Genomic DNA, 12,837 nt, shown 5'->3' with positions numbered 1-12,837 from the left:
CCCTAACCCTAACCCTAACCCTAACCCTAACCCTAACCCTAACCCTAACCCTAACCCTAACCCTAACCCTAACCCTAACCCTAACCCTAACCCTAACCCTAACCCTAACCCTAACCCTAACCCTAACCCTAACCCTAACCCTAACCCTAACCCTAACCCTAACCCTAACCCTAACCCTAACCCTAACCCTAACCCTAACCCTAACCCTAACCCTAACCCTAACCCTAACCCTAACCCTAACCCTAACCCTAACCCTAACCCTAACCCTAACCCTAACCCTAACCCTAACCCTAACCCTAACCCTAACCCTAACCCTAACCCTAACCCTAACCCTAACCCTAACCCTAACCCTAACCCTAACCCTAACCCTAACCCTAACCCTAACCCTAACCCTAACCCTAACCCTAACCCTAACCCTAACCCTAACCCTAACCCTAACCCTAACCCTAACCCTAACCCTAACCCTAACCCTAACCCTAACCCTAACCCTAACCCTAACCCTAACCCTAACCCTAACCCTAACCCTAACCCTAACCCTAACCCTAACCCTAACCCTAACCCTAACCCTAACCCTAACCCTAACCCTAACCCTAACCCTAACCCTAACCCTAACCCTAACCCTAACCCTAACCCTAACCCTAACCCTAACCCTAACCCTAACCCTAACCCTAACCCTAACCCTAACCCTAACCCTAACCCTAACCCTAACCCTAACCCTAACCCTAACCCTAACCCTAACCCTAACCCTAACCCTAACCCTAACCCTAACCCTAACCCTAACCCTAACCCTAACCCTAACCCTAACCCTAACCCTAACCCTAACCCTAACCCTAACCCTAACCCTAACCCTAACCCTAACCCTAACCCTAACCCTAACCCTAACCCTAACCCTAACCCTAACCCTAACCCTAACCCTAACCCTAACCCTAACCCTAACCCTAACCCTAACCCTAACCCTAACCCTAACCCTAACCCTAACCCTAACCCTAACCCTAACCCTAACCCTAACCCTAACCCTAACCCTAACCCTAACCCTAACCCTAACCCTAACCCTAACCCTAACCCTAACCCTAACCCTAACCCTAACCCTAACCCTAACCCTAACCCTAACCCTAACCCTAACCCTAACCCTAACCCTAACCCTAACCCTAACCCTAACCCTAACCCTAACCCTAACCCTAACCCTAACCCTAACCCTAACCCTAACCCTAACCCTAACCCTAACCCTAACCCTAACCCTAACCCTAACCCTAACCCTAACCCTAACCCTAACCCTAACCCTAACCCTAACCCTAACCCTAACCCTAACCCTAACCCTAACCCTAACCCTAACCCTAACCCTAACCCTAACCCTAACCCTAACCCTAACCCTAACCCTAACCCTAACCCTAACCCTAACCCTAACCCTAACCCTAACCCTAACCCTAACCCTAACCCTAACCCTAACCCTAACCCTAACCCTAACCCTAACCCTAACCCTAACCCTAACCCTAACCCTAACCCTAACCCTAACCCTAACCCTAACCCTAACCCTAACCCTAACCCTAACCCTAACCCTAACCCTAACCCTAACCCTAACCCTAACCCTAACCCTAACCCTAACCCTAACCCTAACCCTAACCCTAACCCTAACCCTAACCCTAACCCTAACCCTAACCCTAACCCTAACCCTAACCCTAACCCTAACCCTAACCCTAACCCTAACCCTAACCCTAACCCTAACCCTAACCCTAACCCTAACCCTAACCCTAACCCTAACCCTAACCCTAACCCTAACCCTAACCCTAACCCTAACCCTAACCCTAACCCTAACCCTAACCCTAACCCTAACCCTAACCCTAACCCTAACCCTAACCCTAACCCTAACCCTAACCCTAACCCTAACCCTAACCCTAACCCTAACCCTAACCCTAACCCTAACCCTAACCCTAACCCTAACCCTAACCCTAACCCTAACCCTAACCCTAACCCTAACCCTAACCCTAACCCTAACCCTAACCCTAACCCTAACCCTAACCCTAACCCTAACCCTAACCCTAACCCTAACCCTAACCCTAACCCTAACCCTAACCCTAACCCTAACCCTAACCCTAACCCTAACCCTAACCCTAACCCTAACCCTAACCCTAACCCTAACCCTAACCCTAACCCTAACCCTAACCCTAACCCTAACCCTAACCCTAACCCTAACCCTAACCCTAACCCTAACCCTAACCCTAACCCTAACCCTAACCCTAACCCTAACCCTAACCCTAACCCTAACCCTAACCCTAACCCTAACCCTAACCCTAACCCTAACCCTAACCCTAACCCTAACCCTAACCCTAACCCTAACCCTAACCCTAACCCTAACCCTAACCCTAACCCTAACCCTAACCCTAACCCTAACCCTAACCCTAACCCTAACCCTAACCCTAACCCTAACCCTAACCCTAACCCTAACCCTAACCCTAACCCTAACCCTAACCCTAACCCTAACCCTAACCCTAACCCTAACCCTAACCCTAACCCTAACCCTAACCCTAACCCTAACCCTAACCCTAACCCTAACCCTAACCCTAACCCTAACCCTAACCCTAACCCTAACCCTAACCCTAACCCTAACCCTAACCCTAACCCTAACCCTAACCCTAACCCTAACCCTAACCCTAACCCTAACCCTAACCCTAACCCTAACCCTAACCCTAACCCTAACCCTAACCCTAACCCTAACCCTAACCCTAACCCTAACCCTAACCCTAACCCTAACCCTAACCCTAACCCTAACCCTAACCCTAACCCTAACCCTAACCCTAACCCTAACCCTAACCCTAACCCTAACCCTAACCCTAACCCTAACCCTAACCCTAACCCTAACCCTAACCCTAACCCTAACCCTAACCCTAACCCTAACCCTAACCCTAACCCTAACCCTAACCCTAACCCTAACCCTAACCCTAACCCTAACCCTAACCCTAACCCTAACCCTAACCCTAACCCTAACCCTAACCCTAACCCTAACCCTAACCCTAACCCTAACCCTAACCCTAACCCTAACCCTAACCCTAACCCTAACCCTAACCCTAACCCTAACCCTAACCCTAACCCTAACCCTAACCCTAACCCTAACCCTAACCCTAACCCTAACCCTAACCCTAACCCTAACCCTAACCCTAACCCTAACCCTAACCCTAACCCTAACCCTAACCCTAACCCTAACCCTAACCCTAACCCTAACCCTAACCCTAACCCTAACCCTAACCCTAACCCTAACCCTAACCCTAACCCTAACCCTAACCCTAACCCTAACCCTAACCCTAACCCTAACCCTAACCCTAACCCTAACCCTAACCCTAACCCTAACCCTAACCCTAACCCTAACCCTAACCCTAACCCTAACCCTAACCCTAACCCTAACCCTAACCCTAACCCTAACCCTAACCCTAACCCTAACCCTAACCCTAACCCTAACCCTAACCCTAACCCTAACCCTAACCCTAACCCTAACCCTAACCCTAACCCTAACCCTAACCCTAACCCTAACCCTAACCCTAACCCTAACCCTAACCCTAACCCTAACCCTAACCCTAACCCTAACCCTAACCCTAACCCTAACCCTAACCCTAACCCTAACCCTAACCCTAACCCTAACCCTAACCCTAACCCTAACCCTAACCCTAACCCTAACCCTAACCCTAACCCTAACCCTAACCCTAACCCTAACCCTAACCCTAACCCTAACCCTAACCCTAACCCTAACCCTAACCCTAACCCTAACCCTAACCCTAACCCTAACCCTAACCCTAACCCTAACCCTAACCCTAACCCTAACCCTAACCCTAACCCTAACCCTAACCCTAACCCTAACCCTAACCCTAACCCTAACCCTAACCCTAACCCTAACCCTAACCCTAACCCTAACCCTAACCCTAACCCTAACCCTAACCCTAACCCTAACCCTAACCCTAACCCTAACCCTAACCCTAACCCTAACCCTAACCCTAACCCTAACCCTAACCCTAACCCTAACCCTAACCCTAACCCTAACCCTAACCCTAACCCTAACCCTAACCCTAACCCTAACCCTAACCCTAACCCTAACCCTAACCCTAACCCTAACCCTAACCCTAACCCTAACCCTAACCCTAACCCTAACCCTAACCCTAACCCTAACCCTAACCCTAACCCTAACCCTAACCCTAACCCTAACCCTAACCCTAACCCTAACCCTAACCCTAACCCTAACCCTAACCCTAACCCTAACCCTAACCCTAACCCTAACCCTAACCCTAACCCTAACCCTAACCCTAACCCTAACCCTAACCCTAACCCTAACCCTAACCCTAACCCTAACCCTAACCCTAACCCTAACCCTAACCCTAACCCTAACCCTAACCCTAACCCTAACCCTAACCCTAACCCTAACCCTAACCCTAACCCTAACCCTAACCCTAACCCTAACCCTAACCCTAACCCTAACCCTAACCCTAACCCTAACCCTAACCCTAACCCTAACCCTAACCCTAACCCTAACCCTAACCCTAACCCTAACCCTAACCCTAACCCTAACCCTAACCCTAACCCTAACCCTAACCCTAACCCTAACCCTAACCCTAACCCTAACCCTAACCCTAACCCTAACCCTAACCCTAACCCTAACCCTAACCCTAACCCTAACCCTAACCCTAACCCTAACCCTAACCCTAACCCTAACCCTAACCCTAACCCTAACCCTAACCCTAACCCTAACCCTAACCCTAACCCTAACCCTAACCCTAACCCTAACCCTAACCCTAACCCTAACCCTAACCCTAACCCTAACCCTAACCCTAACCCTAACCCTAACCCTAACCCTAACCCTAACCCTAACCCTAACCCTAACCCTAACCCTAACCCTAACCCTAACCCTAACCCTAACCCTAACCCTAACCCTAACCCTAACCCTAACCCTAACCCTAACCCTAACCCTAACCCTAACCCTAACCCTAACCCTAACCCTAACCCTAACCCTAACCCTAACCCTAACCCTAACCCTAACCCTAACCCTAACCCTAACCCTAACCCTAACCCTAACCCTAACCCTAACCCTAACCCTAACCCTAACCCTAACCCTAACCCTAACCCTAACCCTAACCCTAACCCTAACCCTAACCCTAACCCTAACCCTAACCCTAACCCTAACCCTAACCCTAACCCTAACCCTAACCCTAACCCTAACCCTAACCCTAACCCTAACCCTAACCCTAACCCTAACCCTAACCCTAACCCTAACCCTAACCCTAACCCTAACCCTAACCCTAACCCTAACCCTAACCCTAACCCTAACCCTAACCCTAACCCTAACCCTAACCCTAACCCTAACCCTAACCCTAACCCTAACCCTAACCCTAACCCTAACCCTAACCCTAACCCTAACCCTAACCCTAACCCTAACCCTAACCCTAACCCTAACCCTAACCCTAACCCTAACCCTAACCCTAACCCTAACCCTAACCCTAACCCTAACCCTAACCCTAACCCTAACCCTAACCCTAACCCTAACCCTAACCCTAACCCTAACCCTAACCCTAACCCTAACCCTAACCCTAACCCTAACCCTAACCCTAACCCTAACCCTAACCCTAACCCTAACCCTAACCCTAACCCTAACCCTAACCCTAACCCTAACCCTAACCCTAACCCTAACCCTAACCCTAACCCTAACCCTAACCCTAACCCTAACCCTAACCCTAACCCTAACCCTAACCCTAACCCTAACCCTAACCCTAACCCTAACCCTAACCCTAACCCTAACCCTAACCCTAACCCTAACCCTAACCCTAACCCTAACCCTAACCCTAACCCTAACCCTAACCCTAACCCTAACCCTAACCCTAACCCTAACCCTAACCCTAACCCTAACCCTAACCCTAACCCTAACCCTAACCCTAACCCTAACCCTAACCCTAACCCTAACCCTAACCCTAACCCTAACCCTAACCCTAACCCTAACCCTAACCCTAACCCTAACCCTAACCCTAACCCTAACCCTAACCCTAACCCTAACCCTAACCCTAACCCTAACCCTAACCCTAACCCTAACCCTAACCCTAACCCTAACCCTAACCCTAACCCTAACCCTAACCCTAACCCTAACCCTAACCCTAACCCTAACCCTAACCCTAACCCTAACCCTAACCCTAACCCTAACCCTAACCCTAACCCTAACCCTAACCCTAACCCTAACCCTAACCCTAACCCTAACCCTAACCCTAACCCTAACCCTAACCCTAACCCTAACCCTAACCCTAACCCTAACCCTAACCCTAACCCTAACCCTAACCCTAACCCTAACCCTAACCCTAACCCTAACCCTAACCCTAACCCTAACCCTAACCCTAACCCTAACCCTAACCCTAACCCTAACCCTAACCCTAACCCTAACCCTAACCCTAACCCTAACCCTAACCCTAACCCTAACCCTAACCCTAACCCTAACCCTAACCCTAACCCTAACCCTAACCCTAACCCTAACCCTAACCCTAACCCTAACCCTAACCCTAACCCTAACCCTAACCCTAACCCTAACCCTAACCCTAACCCTAACCCTAACCCTAAAACCCTAACCCTAACCCTAACCCTAACCCTAACCCTAACCCTAACCCTAACCCTAACCCTAACCCTAACCCTAACCCTAACCCTAACCCTAACCCTAACCCTAACCCCCTAACCCCCTAACCCCCTAACCCTAACCCTAACCCTAACCCTAACCCTAACCCTAACCCTAACCCTAACCCTAACCCTAACCCTAACCCTAACCCTAACCCTAACCCTAACCCTAACCCTAACAACCCTCACCTCTGTACTGCGGATCTGTGAGGAAGTAGGTCAACTCTCAAACAGGAGACTCAAGCAGCTTGTCATTCATTCTCATCACCATGAACTCCTCATACCTGAGTCTATCTTTATAATATCAAAACATCATCTTTAGTTTTACACAGAGCCTTGTGTACAATAACTGTTCAATGTAGACCATGTCACCTGTACTTTGGTAATAGGATGAACCATACATTATACATATTAAGCTGCATTTAAATCTCAAAAACATTTTTATATGGCTCTGCCTAACACTAAACTACTAAAAAATATTATAAATCCCTTCTTGAAAGACTTCCAGGCTAAGAGCCAAGAATACTGAATTAGAAATGAAAAATTTGGTACTTAAGATTGGAAGTTAAGAAATCAGATCTTCATTATCAGTTTATTTTTCAGAAAAATTTCTTTGGTCAACATTTATGCTCTGCCTAATTTTATGTCAATTTGACCCAAACTGGAGTCATCTCAGAGGAGAGAACCACAATTTAAAAATGTTCCATAAGACTGGGCTGTAGGCAAGCCTTTAAGACATTTTCTTCATCAGTCATTGATATGGGAAGGTCCAGACCATTGTGGATGGGGCCATCCCTGGGCTGGTGGTCCTTTGTGCTATAAGAAAGCAGGCTAAGCAGGCCACAGTGAACAAGGCAGTAAGGAGCACCCTCATAATACCATTTAGGAGTCTTGATCAGGTTCATTCTCTCTACCAATTAAAGAATTAAAAGGCTGGAAAAACCTTGAAAAGCTGCTGGTGAAAGAGAGTTCTCCAAAACCTTTGCTTTAAGCTGCTAGGCTTTTGTCTAAGGTCAACAAATTAGAGGGATAGAAGAGATGGCTCAGTGGTGAAATGATTTTTGTGCAAGCATGAGGACCTGAGTTCAAATGCCCAGAACCCACCTGAAAACTAGACATGATGCCAATGTGTTTGTAATCTCAGTTCTATGGAGTATGAGGGAGACAGATCTTAGAGCTGGTTGGACACCAGCCTCACAGAATCAAGAAGGTGTATACACTTGTGAGTGTGCCCGAGTTTGTATGTGTGAGTATATATGTGTGTTTCTGTGAGTGTGTATGAGTGTGTGTGAGTGCATGTGTGTGTGATGTAGGGTGAATTTGAGTATAGAAGCAAATGGGTGTGACCTGTCTGGATTTGATGAGGAAAACAGTAGTCACTCTGCACATTAAGAGTTTTAAGGGTCTAAGCCGGGCAGTGGTGGCACATGCCTCTAATGCCAGCACTTGGGAGACACAGATAGGATTTGTGAGTTCCAGGCCAGCCTCGTCTACAAAGTGAGTTCCAGGATAAACCCTGTCTCGAAAAACCAAAAAAAAAAGAAAAAAAAAAGAGTTTCAAGGGTCTAAAATAAAATCAGAAACTCTGAGACTTTCACAAGAGCAGGGAGCACAGATATCAGGACAGCTGCATGAAAGGCAAATGGGCTAACAGTACGGAGTACTAGATTTTTGCCATGTCCACAAAGTGAGAGTTCTTAGGAAAGCTTCATAACTTCTGTGTACATGCAGCCAGAAATGTGGAAAGATTTGTATACACATCTGAGCCACAACATCCAAGACAATGGCCTCTAACAAGCCTAGCTTTCCAAACTTCATGGGGTTTCTTATCATTGAAGTATAACCCAAGCAGAAAAATGGGAGGTTCTAACTCGAACACAAGCAACTCAGAAATAGTTTGGATATTTTTTATGTGACAGACCTTGAGTTGATTCAAATATGAGTGCATAGCACTCACCATTAAGTCATCTCACCCCTACTTAGCCACAGAGTTCATACAGTCTTCAACATTAAAAATCCACTTACTATAAAAATCCACTTACTATAAAATGCTTCTAGCAATACTACTGAAAATATGACTACAGTTCTTGTCAGTTAAAATCTATTTTTATCAGTTATGTTTTATGTCTAGATTGGGCAGATACAGCACTATACTAACTTATTCCCCAGCTATAAAACCCCCATCCTACTTACGGTTTCTCCTAGCCACATGACTTTGCTCCATCGTGCTTCCTCCCACTGCGTCCTCTCTCCTCCTCTTGTCTTTTTCTCCTTCTCTTCCTGGCCCCACTTTTGAACCTCCACTCCCACCTTTCTCCTCCACTGTCCAATCACAGACTCTGGCCTCTATTGACCAGTTAAAATGGGAAGAAGGTTTACATGAAATCACCTGAATACTTGATGGACTGCTGGCCTGGGGCAGCCCTCCTGAAGAAGCAGAATTAACATCAGAATAAGAATATCATCTGGCCAACCCACAACAGGACTGAACAAAAAAAGGAGTGTTGGATGAGAGAGTTGGAAAGGAGAGTGCAGTGGATGAGCAATTACTGGATACAAGAGGGGATGGGAGACTTCACAGGACATCGTGGGCCCTAGGGAAGAAGAAAGAAGGAATGAGCAAGTGAAGAATGTCAGTGCCTGGGGCTCTTTGTGGGCACCCAGCAGACAGAGGAGGCAGACCCATGTGGCGGGAAAACATGGACAGAAAGCAGAAAAGCCCCTTCCAGAGGGCTTGAAGGGCCTTGAATGCCACAGCAAACACGTGGGATTTCTATCTGTAAGTCATTCTGAGCCTGGGAGTAACGTGATTTGTTCTGTCTTTCCTAGGAGAGGTCCTGGGAATAGAAGGAAATCATAAAAATAAAGTAATTATTTAAATTAAAAATTTAAAAATAATTGGAGAGGGAAAGAAAGTTAAGTTTAGCCTATGATATAAAGGAAAAACCATCACTATTACAGAAAATTGGTTTGAATGAAAAGGTTGTCACACATGCATGTGGTATGGCATGCCTACATATCTAGAGCTTAGAAGGCTAAGGCAGAAGAGTGGAGAGTTTGAGACCAGCCTGAGCTACATACTGAGCTCTTGTCTCAAAAATAAAAACAAAAGTGCAGAGAAAAGGAGACAAGAGGGTGAAGAAAAAAGATGGGAGGGAAAGGGACTGCTTTCAAGTGGAGGTAGCTCTTATAAATTAATGGTTGAAATTAATTGTAATTAGTGCCAAAGTTTTACAGAAAGGATAAGAACATGAAAGCTAAATAAAGATTGGGGATTTGAATGTAAGAAAAGCAATTTGGCTTGTGTTTGACCTCACATACTTCTTGTAACAGGTTGGCTCTGTAATATTTTACAAGTACAAGTAACTAGTGCTTGTAAAATACAGAATATGTTTTGAAAAGCAAAATGCTCTTCTTTAATGCTTCAGACTCATAAATGTGATTCTGGTGAACACATAATTTGATTATTCTATTAGTTCCTTGTTGAGGGGAGGGGCTCTTTGTAATAAAAAGTCATTTGTCTCATGCTACTGTCTTAAATTTATTTTTCTTTTTGACTTCAGAATATATGGTTTGATTAGAAAATTGAAAATAGAATGCTCTTTTAACTTAAAAAATAGCTGATGCAAGATAAAAGCAATATAGTTACAGAGAATCAGCACCTTCCACTTTAGCAGGACAGCTACTAGAAGGAGTGGAGCTAGAAACAAGAAATTGGGAACAAAGGGTATTACCCCACTTGTACAGGACCACGTGGGCATTGGTCTTTGCTCTGATAAAGCTGCCATCTACACAACACTACAGACTGCTTTGCAGATGGCGCATGGCACATGCATATTTCCACTTCAGGAACCCAACATAGATTGTCTGTCATTATAAAAATGTCACATAAATTTCCAGCACAGAAACACTGGAAATACTAAGTCAGTATGCCAGGTTAGGTATCTGCTGAGGTCCACAGATATCCATTCCCTGACTGCAATCTTCTTGCTGTGTTCCCATGGCAGACAGAATACTGGGGCTCACAAGGTCTCTTTTCTAATGCTAGAACGACACTCATGAGTTCTCCATGAGTGATACATACTTGTGACTTGATAATCTGACAAACACTCATAACCACATTAACCTGTGGTCCCAGTTTCCACACACAGCTTCAAGAGGACATAAACATTCACTCCACAGCACAGAGTATCTAGTATTTCAGTGGCACAATCTCAAAACTGAGAAAGAAATCTGAGTGTCTGGGTCTTTGGAGAAGGGTGGATTAGGGGCTAACGCTGACATGTAGAAGCAGCAGATGGGTCCCTGGTCAAGGTTAGGCTGGGCAGATTGTTCCATATTTATTTCTAAGAAACACACTTCTAGAAAGCTATGTGAGGGTTGGCAACATGGCAGAGAGAGAGAGGGAGAGGGAGAGGGAGAGGGAGAGGGAGAGGGAGAGGGAGAGGGAGAGGGAGAGGGAGAGGGAGAGGGAGAGGGAGAGGGAGAGGGAGAGGGAGAGGGAGAGGGAGAGGGAGAGGGAGAGGGAGAGGGAGAGGGAGAAAGGGAGAATTTACCACATAAACCTAAAGACCTGAATGCCAGTCCCAGAGCTCATGCAAAGATAAAAAGAACCAATTCCATAAAGTTGTCCTGATCTTTACATACTTGCCATAATATATATGTATGTGACTACACATTCATCATACACTATGCACACAATAAAATTAATAATTTTTGTCAAAAAGTGTAAAAATAAATCCTATATGAACACCATATTTTAGTACATTGGATCTTATACAAATTGCACTACAGATAACTAACATTAGTGTAGCAATCTATTTGCATGTTATTTAGAGTAATGCACATATTGGCCAATATGATGTGAGCAGTAGAATCCCTATTGTTCATGAGAAAAGTGAAGCTCTCAGGAGAAGAATGAAGGAGTGAACCAGAGGAGTCTACAGAAGAGCCTGAGTACCACCTGTTTGTGGTCCAGAGAAGAAGGTGCTATCAACATGAGAGATGAGCTAGTTGGCACACAATGGACAGGAAGTGAGGGCTGCAGAAGCTCAGAGAAGAGAAGTGAGACCAAGGTAGATGTGGAAGTCAACCTGAGCAACGTAGGTGTTCCCTGAAAAGCTATGTGAGATCTGTGCCATGACTAGCTTAGGAATAGAAAAGCCCAAACCACAATTTTGTGCTCACCTAAGATGTAAATCATCCCTTTGTCTTGTACTCATTCTGTATCTGTCAATCACCTATATGTTGCTCCATCACTGTCTGTCTCAAATTTATTGTTACTGCAGCTGTGTTCAGATAACCCTTCCATAGAAGCCCATTACTGCCACAGTGCTTGTGTTTTCTGACTACCTTTATCTTACTATGGAGTGGCATTCCCATCTCATATCACAGGAAGAACAGTGAACATAATATTTTAAGGGTAAAACAACTGGTTAGTGTTACTTTCACTGTAGTACACAGTTAAACATTGCTGTCAACCTGTTACTATACTTAATTTATAGGCTAAAGTTTATCATCAACATTCATTTACAGCATGCATAAGGCTTGGTGCCATTCCACTGGAGTCTTGTCATGCATTTCCCATGCATAAGGGATTACTAGTACTACTGAAGGACAGAGCACAGTACAAAAATACTGTGAACACACTTACCAGACTTAATATGTTTATGCACACACACAGTCCAAATGGAGAATGTAGAAGCTGTTATTTAATCAAAGCCTCCTTAGTAAATGTGTTTTCCACATATGTAAATTTTTCAGCCAATTAAAGCTTAAGTACCAAAATATTTTTAGTTAAAGCTGTTTTATATGGGAATATTTCTACAATGAGATAATCCCTATAAAGCATAGAATACAAGTCCTGGCACATAGAGTTCAATAAGTGTTAGTAATTTTTAATGTATTATGTAAGTGCCTGCCTTAGGAATTGAGGTAAATAGAGTATAATTATTCCTCTTGATGGCCCAAGGTCATCATAAATATTAATTATTTAATGAGGCTATGAGCACAAGGACATCTTGGAAGTTACCAGGAATTCTGGGGTTTTTGGATCCTGCACAAAACAGTTCCAATGTGAGGGATGGCTAACGGTGGGACAGGCTGTCAGCTAACTATTACTCACTCTATCAAGCTGTCAGTTTGTATGGCTGTCAGTGTGCCTGCACTGGTTATTTCTCACCTCACACTTTCTTAACACTAAGCATCTTT

The sequence above is a fragment of the Mus caroli genome, unplaced genomic scaffold (assembly GCF_978045245.1).
Source record: "Mus caroli unplaced genomic scaffold, Mus_caroli_1 scaffold_9, whole genome shotgun sequence".
Lineage (NCBI taxonomy): Eukaryota > Metazoa > Chordata > Mammalia > Rodentia > Muridae > Mus > Mus caroli.
Note: the sequence above shows the minus strand (reverse complement) of the source record.